The sequence below is a fragment of the Camarhynchus parvulus genome, unplaced genomic scaffold (assembly GCF_901933205.1).
Source record: "Camarhynchus parvulus unplaced genomic scaffold, STF_HiC, whole genome shotgun sequence".
Taxonomy (NCBI): domain Eukaryota; kingdom Metazoa; phylum Chordata; class Aves; order Passeriformes; family Thraupidae; genus Camarhynchus; species Camarhynchus parvulus.
In genome coordinates, this window is record NW_022148649.1 from 1,459 (window position 1) to 12,193 (window position 10,735).

General features: G+C 38.9%; 1 pseudogene; it reads right to left on the reverse strand.

Annotated features, from left to right (window-relative positions):
- Window positions 1-287: 287 nt before the first annotated feature.
- LOC115917006 lies at window positions 288-8,515 on the reverse strand (annotated as a pseudogene).
- Between the last annotated feature and the right edge of the window lie 2,220 nt (window positions 8,516-10,735).

Consider the following 10,735-nt stretch of genomic DNA (forward strand, 5'->3'; position numbering starts at 1 on the left):
TAAATTCTTTTCTCTGAAAGATTTAGGTGTCCTGTGGTTGTTTATCTGATAAGAGTGTCTCCTTCCTTTCTTAGGGAGAAGAAAAGAAAAACAAACTCTACTAACACAGTTCTACAAAAATTACCTTCTAATTACAAGACTACATTCACTATTAAAATGTTAATACAGCACTACTAATCAATACATTAGAATCCATTTGGTAAATATCTGCATAGAGCCATATAATAAGCACTTCTCACATCACCTAATCTGCAGCCAAGAATCAGTGCTCCAGAAGACTGAAGTTATCACATCCTGTATTTCTCTTTGGCATTCTCTTTCAGAATACAGATGTGCTAAAAGAAAAGAATACAATATTTATCAATCTCTATCTTCGAATGAAATGCAAGACTGATTTTTCACTTGTATTCCCAGCATTGTAATAAAAACACACTAGAACCATAATTGTTGCAAGTGTCCTGCTTGTAGTAAACTTGAGATTTGAATATTCTTTACAAGTTTATCTGTAATATATATGATGCTCTAGGTTTTAGATTTTCTATTTTCCAGATTCTGTGCTGCTTTACTGTGTAGTTCTGAGTCTCATATTAGGGGATGGTGAGCTCTCTGCACAGAGTAGGGAGACAAAAGAATTCCTTCTCTAGCTGGGGACCAAGGACAAATGATCCAAATCTCAGGCCCAAGAGCACAAACAACATGGACTAAAGAGAGAAAAGCAAGAAGGGTGGGACTGCATGGGCTAAAGCTGGAGTTGGACAATGAACTCCAAGATGCAAATGGAGCAGAACTGATCAAAGTGAGAGACCCCGTGAGCAGTCGTGCGTTTTGGGACCATTTTGGTTCATCTTGGGTGCAGCCCTGGCTGGGCTCTTGTGCTGTCCAAGGTGGATCCATTGAGGCCTTATAGTAAGTACCTACTTTGTTCCTTAAATCCATCTAGCCTCTAAGTCAGCCTTCACAAGGCATCATATAGGTTTATATATCCTAGAGAACTTAGCCTTGTTAAATTACTGCATTCGCCTTCATGTTGCTGAGCAATAGCACAGATTTTGTGTCTTCAGCAGAACTGGTTTGTCTTAGTAAAAAGACTTAGAAGTGAAAAACTTCCCGAGTTAACTAGAATTAAGGAACAACATTTGAAAACAGACCAACCCTATTAGTTTATGATGTTTCCAAGTCTACTACTCTGTGCAGCCTAAGGAAGCTGTAATGGAAGAAGGGAAGAGAGACCTTTCAGCCATGTTATCCATGAGTGTGTGGAAAACCTTCACACAGAGTGCCTGCACAGCCACTTTAAAGACTTGGTGACAGAAGAGCAACATAGGATTGAACTAAGACAGACAAATATCCAATTAAAGTCAAATTACAAGTTATTTTCTTTTCAGATGGGGCCACAGATTGTACGCTGCTCACCATCCTTGGGGTTCAGAATGGCTGAGCCATGAAACTTGTGGAGTAGAATTATAAAAAGGTGAAGCACAAACATTTTTTATGCACCTACATTGCATTACCAACTCAGCACCTTCAAAATGGTTTTGCTCTTTTAATGGAAGTTTATAGGTGGAATTGAAGATTTTTTTAATTGTTGAGAAGCTCTGAGTAGAAGCAAATATTCCTGCTAGGTACCTGTGGTAGGTAGGTACCTGCTACCTGGCAGTGGAAGAATGTGCATGTACTTACATTTAAATCTCTGAAGTATTCATTCTAGTCAAGAGCATATCCAACCACAAATTTATCTGGAATTTCAAAGCCTGTATCTGCAAGGAAAATACAGTTCTTTTTATAATTCAGTGGTGTAAGTAGCTTTTAAGTGCACAGTTGGTATTCAACATATACTTGAACTGAGAGTAATAGGCACCATCTCTTTCAGGGTGCTTTCTTAAGAATCTGAGCTGTAAATTTATGACAGAGGTTAGAATCTAAACCATTCTCATCAGTTAGTAATAAAATTAAGGTGTTAAGAGAATTATTTTTCTTAACAAAATAATTGTTTAAAACTTAGTTTTGAGTTAGTCCTGGGAAAGGAGAAAAGGAGTGAGATTTTACTTGAGTGAAAGTAGATGAACTGTGATTCAGTAGGACTTTTCAGTTTGGAAACAAGGCAAGTTTAATAATGCCAAATGTCAAAACAAATGCCCTCTGGGGTCAAAACAGAGCAAAACACAGCTAAGGCTTGATCCTGTTTCTGCTGTCTAAATAGTTAAATTTGTATATCAAGTAGCTAACTCTGCACTCAGGGGAAAAAAGAAGGTGATCATGAGGCCTCAGGATGGTGTAGCTGGTCATTAGTTCACAAGTTTTTCTGTAGTTTCTCCCTATTTCTCTTGGCCTTCATGAAACTTATGTGCCACTTGTCAGATGTGCTGCCTGAAGTGAAATTGCAGGGCTGTGTTTTGGAAAATACAAAAAAAAATGCTAGAAAAACATAATACTTACAGTCTGGTCTGTAACCTGGGCTCTGACCTGTCCTTTTAACAAGCAGACTGAAAGGCAGAGCAGAGAAGGTTGGTTTTTAAAATACGTCTTGCTCTAAGTTGTAGAGCACGACATATTTTGTTGTGCCACGCCTCTCTATAAGGTTCTAAATTCATGCACTTAAATTAAAACAGTGAGATTATTGCCCAGAAAGAAGTAGTGTTCAGCCTTGCAGTGGAGGGAGAAGGAAAGGCCCTGATCTTTCTGTCCGAGTGGCTCGACCTTGCATTCAGTTCCCTTCAATCCTGTGTCTCAGATCTTTGCCCTTCCGTGCAGCAATGGACACTAGAATAGCACAGAGGGGGAAGCGTGTCCAAGTGGCTGCTAATGATTTTAGTGGGCAGAGAGGGAGAAAAGGACAATTTCTTTTGCAAAATGACATCTATTCTTGCTTTGCCAGTGCACTTCAGAAGAAACTGAGAACCTCCTGGACAGTCACTAGAAAGACTGAAGAACTGATGCTTAAAGCAACTGTTTTCATAAAGCATTGTGGTTACTTGACAGACACAGGAATATTCCACACAATTTCCTTTTAGAGATCTACTAAAAGCAGATCTGGAATGCTACTTGAAGTTATCTCCCCAGTGCTGACAGACTCTTAGGTTCTGGAAACTTCTGTGGTTGAGGATATTAAGAATATTCTCAGAGTTGTCATTCTAGTATTGAGGCAACTGAGGTGGTGTTAGAAAACCTACGGAAAGAGATAAATTTCCCTCAAACATAAAGTAAGAAACAGGGAATCCATCAGACTTTATAACTGCATGGAAAGAGCCATAAAACCTTTTTTTATTAATTTGAGCAGTGAAGATGGTAGTGCACAGGTAAATTTCTCAGTTTAAGAAACACTTAATTTTTCAGCAGCTGAATAAGGATTACTTTCCTGCATTTGCTTCCTCACCCCCAAACTTCAAGCCAAACAAGCACCTGTCAGCATGCACTGACTATTCACCCAAATTATTTGAATATGTTAGTTAGTGGCTATATCATTGTACCTTACGACTTTTACCATCCTTGGTTTCTTGTCTTTTATTTTTGAAAGCAGTGCTTTCATTGTTCTACCAGTCTCAATAATGTCCTGAAAGAGATAAAAAAATAAATTATCCTTCAAGGTTGAAAGGGAAACCAGCCTGTCAGTGGATTAAATTAGAGCATAACAACCTGCAGCCCAGTAACATAATTAATTATTATCTTATATGTAATACGTATTAATTTGAAAAGAAGGGAGAAAAATCCATGTCATTCCACCCCTTGTTCAGTCATTACTTACCTCTACTACTAACACGTTCTGGAAGAGATTACATAGGGAAAAAAAAAAAAAAAAAATACTTAAATGCCAATTTTCAGCCAATTATACAGCCAAGAAAAGCACACTAAAACCCTCAGTTACAAAGAAGTTACATTGATTTTCAGAGCAGATTGTCACTTTTACTACTGACTTTACTTTGATGCTTTCTGAAGAGTCTTTCTGTAAGTATTTATGAAAGTTTAAAATGCAGGGATAAAGGCACCTATGGCAGGTCTGTACATTGCTCTTGCTCTATGTATAGCACTATTATTCTAGAGCCACACTGAATGAGTCAGGTTAATATGGTTCATTTCTAGGCATTCTGGGATAAAATGGGGAATAGGATCTTTGGGAGCAGTCATCACTGATCACTTCAAGTTTCCACTGAGATCGGTTATTCACTGTTTCAAAGCCCAGCAATTTAAATCAGTGTTAAGGGGCTGGAAGTATGCAGGAGCAAAATCTTAATAAAGATGGATTTCCTGGAAAATACGCAAGAACAGTTTTCCTTTAAAAGCTGAAGATGCTAATTCGTACCTTCCCATTTAGTGTAGACAGTTCCTCTCCGACAAAACTGATTTTTTCTGCAGGTGAGTCATTCTAGAAGGAGAAAGAAGAGATTGAAGTCACATAAAGCATGCCCAAAAGGGTTATCCTGTATTTGTTTGAAAGGTGTGCTGCTCTTCCTTTTTGCAAGAGGAGGGAGTTTGAGATCTGCCCCTGGCTTTGTCATGTTGAGTATTCTGCTATATGTTTATTCCAGTGAATGTGTAATATCCACCCTTTTGGGAAGATCAGTAAATCAGTTCCTTTTTAGTACATAATTTGAACAGAATGTATGCATAAACTCAATTTTTGTATGCATAAACTCAAACTACCAGTATTTAGAATGCCAGTCTATGGACAGAGTCACTATTCCAAAGAAAAGAAAGTTGCTTACACAGTAGCTTTTTATTCTGACAAAATCCACGGTAGCAGGCACAGATTTATCACCATTTTGATTTAGTGCTTTTATATGGTCCAGCAAATCAGCAAAGAATTTATAGCCTCCTTTAAGGACACAGAGTGCAACAATGTGATGACTTCCCATGTCTTGCATGTATCTCTAGCCAAACGTTCTGTCCTGTGAGAGAAAAAAAAAAGAAAAAAAAGTTTAAAAATTCTCATCTTGCTTTTGTGTTTTTATAGCTAGCAAATTGTTACCACAGCCAGTCATAGGAAAGTTAGTTACATATTTGCACAGCACAAACTGATTTAATCCATAAACCTTAATATTGCAGGATAGGTGGTCTTAAAGATATTTAAGGGAACATGGAAGTTTACCAGAGCTTGTAGAGGAATTCTCTCCATAAACTCCCTCTTGTACTAGACTTTAGGACAGAAGTGTTAGGCTGCAGGGTGTCCATGTTTCTCATGGGCTGCGCAGGGCAAGGACCTCGGTCTTTTCATTTGGAGGGACAAAACTTGGCATCACTGTCCCTGTTCTTTTCTGTTTACCCTCATACCTGTCCAGGATGAGTCCATGAGGAATGAAGACTCTTTCTAAATCTTCTTCATAATGCTTAGGAATGCTAAACAGATTTTTGTTGTAGCCGCTTTCCTCATCTCTTATCTGCAAGGGAAAGGGAAGTAAGTCTAAAACTAGCAACAAAGCCATACAAGAAGAAGCTTCCAGTCTGATAGTGTGAAGAAAAAATTCCTCCACCCCAATAATGTGTCAAAATAAAAATATTTCTGAGAGTTTTTGATCTTTCTGTTAGAACTGTTCACAATCTGATAGCTCAGGAGCTGGTGGCTGAGTTGTGAATGGAGTTGTGAATGGATAAACAAGTACTTTGCCCCAGTCATTATGAGATAAATTCTTGGCCATCATCAACTCCTTTAAAAAGCCACCCAAAACAATAACAACCTCCCCTCTTGCTCCATTTGCTGTTCTGCAGAGCTGAGTAGCTTGCTCATGTGGTAGGCAAGTGAAGATTAAAATGTAAAGCAAATAGATTGGGATTACAGGTCAGAATGTGGCTTTGAGGTGCTGCTCTACCTTGATCATCATTTTCCTCCGTGTAAAAGAGAAAACTCTGCCTTCTAAGCATGAATTCACAGCTGAACTTTTGACATTCCAGCCATTAGCTGTCTCAGAGGACAAGGGAGATGGCTCACCCCAAAGCAGAAGCTTTGGCATGGCAGTGGGAAGAGGGGAAGCTTCAGAGGGCGCCCAGGGGTGGGAAGCTGTTGTGCTGTTTGCCTTTGGAGCAGAGTGCTCCTCATCGTGGCTGGGGACTGGCCAGGGCTGTGTCCCACAGATCTGGACCCTAACCCTTTTTGCTTCCAGGGTGTCAGATTACAGCTCTTTATTCAACATGCTGATTTCAGGCTGTTGCACCCAGAGATGTCTGCGTGTCTAGAAGATCCATAATCTCCCTTTGGGTTTCTCTTCTGGCCCCAAACAGATCGATGTCTTTGGATTCTACCTCCCTTCAAGACCTTGATGAATGCTTTGTTCATTTATAAAGTGGTGGTAAAGCCAGGCAAGGAAACATATAAGGAAGTAGAAAAAATTGTGAATGAGCTTAATATATAAATTTTAGAAATAAATTTGGAAAATCCCCTCAAATTAATGAGATTTTGTCACACCTGATATTGCCCTGCTGTTGTTAAAAATACAGAGCTAACTGAAAGAAAAATTCAGAGCTGGCTCAAAGCTTCAACAGTGAAAAATAGGTTATCTACATACCAGTTACCTTCCACAGAACTCAGTAAAGCATCTTTCTAAAAGCACAGAGCTGTGGATTCAGCAGTGATAGCATAAAGTATTGCTAACAACAACTTAACACCTGCAAACTCTTTATAGACAGATGAATTGTTTTTAATTCTTTTCTTTGGCATAGGAGAGATAAGTGCTTAGGAAGAAAAGAAAAATGAACTGTAGAAAACAGTAGTAGGTTATTACTTGCAAAACTCATGGCAGCCAAAAATGAAATAACCAATTACTGCCATTTATTTTAAATTGGCCACGAATAGCTTCCTGCATTTAAAGATAAAACTGGAGACAGGTGTTAAAGGAAGTTTCAGAGAACACATTATAGTAGCACAAGGCAATGGATGTAGAAGCTCATCCTGGCTGGACCAAGCATATTCTGCAAGTACTCAAAACTGATCAGCCCTAATGGTCCAAGAACATGCAGAATGACCTCGCAGCTGAGCCTGGGTGGGTGGCAGCAGTTCTGTTCTGCCTGATTTAGTTACTATTTTCTTCATGGCTGAAGTCAGTGAAGTGAAAGCATAAGTGCAGGATTGGTTTTAGATCAGGTTTGTTCGTGCCTCGTTGATTGTGGAGAGATGCTGGCATCAGCTGGGTCAGGCTGTGCCACAGCACTGGGAGCAGCTTTAGTGAGTGCAGAGCTGCTCATGGCTTGATGTTCGATTGACCCAACTGCAGCTCCAAACTGGCCCATTTCTGCCTCTGGGAGGCTGCTGGTGGTGAATACACAGGCAGGGTATGAGATTCTGACTTAATTAGAAGCATTGGTCAAAGACAATGATTATTTGAGACTACTGGAACACATAAACATCATTATCATTTGAAGTATCAAAAAAAAGCACCTTTAAGGATAGTCACTGACACCAGTATAAAAAGTGCTGTTTGTTTTGTTGTTGGGTTTTGGTTTATTTTGTCTCCAAGATTCCCACGTCCATTGCGTTCTACTTAACTGCAGCTTAAAGGCAGTGATAATGCTCCCTGCAATTTGAGCAGCTTCTTTTGCCTAATTGTGATACTGATTGCAGTATTTAATGGACTTCAGCTTTACAATCTGCTTTTGCAGTTATAAATGCACAACATTTCTTCTGCACAGCAAGTTAAAGGTGACCCTTCTTACCAAAGCCGAGCTTCCTGCTGCACTTGATGAGTGACACCACAACTGCTTCAGCTCAAGTGAGGGATGAGTTTGTCTGTGTGGATGTTAGTGTGAAATAAAGGGTCATCTTGAGGCATAAAGGTGTGAATAGTCATTACTGCTTAAAGCTACTCCAGCAGTGCAGCTTCATAGCTGTTACTTGGTTTAACAACTCCGCTCATTGAGAGTCTTGGGTACAAACAATATCTGCTACAACAATATCCTCTGTGTGAAGCATTTTTAAAGCCTAATGAAAGTTTCAAAACCAGAACTTTAAGGATTGCATCAGTTTGAACACCCCATCACCAACAGCAACCTGCCTTACAGGCTCATTAAAGCCTTTGCATTGTTGAATATTGCCTTGGCATATGCTGAATAATACAGTGACAGCTCGTAATAATAAAGCAATCTACTAAACTGTCATACAAAATCATTACATTTTTAAATAATGAGTTTATAACTTGAGAAATTAGTTATTTAATTTAGTTTCAGTCTCATCTGTTCAATTACTGATATGTTTCTGAGTTTAAGTGGACAAAACAACAAAATTAACTACAGAAATTTTGTATAGTAGAGAAATTCATAACTATTGTTTTGTCAGCACAGAATGAAAGAATATGAGTATAAAGTCAAATAATGTCATGCATTTGCGGAAAAGTGAGTCTATCAAGATGCCTTTGCTCTGAAAGCCATCTTTTCTGCTCAGTAAATGTAAGAACCAAAGCCTTTCATTAGGCAGTATTTCCAGTGTTCTGCTGTTTTTGCTGAAGCTGACCTTTCCCCGCCAGCCAAAGCTCCCTTCAGGCACAGAACCAAACACAAGGACATTATGTTTCCTTACCTGCAGTCCCTGAGCCATAATCCCTCTTTGAAGGATGCTCTTGCAGAATGAGTTGGTGTTATTACTGCAGCTTGGCTGGCTCTGTTTTAATCTTCCAGTCAGACCATGACTTGCTTCTAGAAGGTCAAAATTGCCATCTTTCCTGCAGGAAGCATTACTTCCTTCTGCTAATGCACTGACATCACAATCCCAGGTTCTTACCTAATCAGATTAACCAGAAATAAAATGAGCTTGAGCCCTGCTGTAACCAATGAGAATGAAGATGTGGGGAACGAGAGAGATGCAAAAGAGAAGCTCAAGAATCAAATTAATGGGAAGGACTAGGTAGACTCTGAGGTGGGTTTTTTAACTGAAAACACACATCAGATGTTTGGTTGTAGCAGATGGTGAATCAGTGGTGTGTGTGTAAAGGTGAGTTTGTATACCATTTTCTTACAGTGTTTGTTTACACAATCCATTGTTGTGACAAAGTCCATGTCTTTTAAAAATTCATGTTATAACTTGCTGTCAGAAAATGTCAGTCAGAGATAAAGCAGACTAAAAAAAGCATATTTTTAAAAGGATCTTGAAGGAGAGGTCTGCAACTGTTGAGATGTGGTGAACCCTGTCTGTCATTCTTCCAGGTCATCCTTTCATAAAACGAGAGGGTAACAGTTCTAGTAACATGCTTGACATCATTTAAAATCAAATCATGCTGACATTTCCTGTAATCTGATTAATCTACCAAACTGCACTATTATCTGGGATTAACATGAAAGTTGAAAGTTCTAAAAATTAATCCTACTTGCAAAATGAGCTAAAACCAGCTTGCATGCAACATATTACAGGATGTTCTTACTAGATGGGGTGTATTTTATTAATTCAACTAGTTTAGTGTTCTTTTGGTGACGGAGCCTAGTAGCTAATGAAAGGAGATTTTTCTTGTTTCTTTGTAGTCTCACAGTTGCTCTTCAGATTGTGGCGGGTGACACCTGGGATAATGTAGAAAATCTGTTCCAATGGATTAATGGGCATATGCACAGCCTTAAGTGAGACATTAAACAGTAGTTCTTTTGGGAACTGCTAGTGCCTTGAGGCTACCTGACCCCTATTTGATGTAATCAGCAGGACCTTCCTTCTGTGAATTCCCTACTGTATTTCCTATACGCCCGTGAGCTCCATATCCTGAGAAAAGCCTTGCATTTCTAATTCCTAGTGTAAGGTGGCCCTTTCTAGCTGACACCTTTGTTGGTTGATTCTCATGTAGTTTTCCACATTTCAACAGAATTCAGCCTAGTTTTGCTAAAATCAACAGCTTAAATGCAACTACTTGTTTGAAGCCTCTTTCTAATCAAGGCACTAATTATTGGCCCTACTCTGAGTTTACCATTTCCAGCAGTCAAACTGAGCACAGTGTCTGAAATGATAGTGAAAAAAAATACTGTATGCATATCTGATATGCTCTGTAGCTCCCAGCTTAGCTGTGCCGTTTCAAAATGCCCTGTCCTTCTCTGTATTATGGACTTTTTTGTGTGTGTGATCTCTGTATAGGGAAATCCTGACTCCTTCTTGGCATTACTCTTTCTTTGATTTCTCCTTCCTGCTCTCTGATCAGGCCACCTGAAAATATTCTCACGTGTAATATATTTGCTTTGGTTCTGGATATTAGAAGGCCACCTTTGCTGTGTAAATTTTATAACCCCCTGAATTTTTTTACTTTAGGCAAGTTTGATTCCATGATACTCACATATCTAGAAACTGTGCAATGGAGCTTGCAAATCTTTGTGTTTCCTTTAGGCACTGTACTCTTAGATCTGACCTGAACTGGGCCCAATTTTAAAGTCCTGTTTAATTCTGTTTCAGAAAAGTGTTGTAGAAAATTCCTCTCACTGACTTACTTTTGTGTTTTGGCTGCATAGGGAATATTAGCTGAGTGACAAATGAGCAGTGACTTTATTTATTAGAGCCCATGTTTATTCTTTCATTAAACTTTAAGAAGTCTCTGCCTACTCTATTTGAAAAGTACTTCTCAGATCATATTTATTCAAATGAATTTAGGCTGCTCAGTAAATTCCACAGAATCATGATAGTAATCACACACCACAATCACCTGTTTTAGTGTTGCATTCTGAAGAAAAAAGTCCTCACAGGTAAAATGCTCATGCTAAAACAGCCATTTGTCATTTCTGAATAATGAAAATAGAATGGAGCCAGCTGGCATCCTTGGATGGCTTCTCTGTTGTGAATTATGTGATTGTA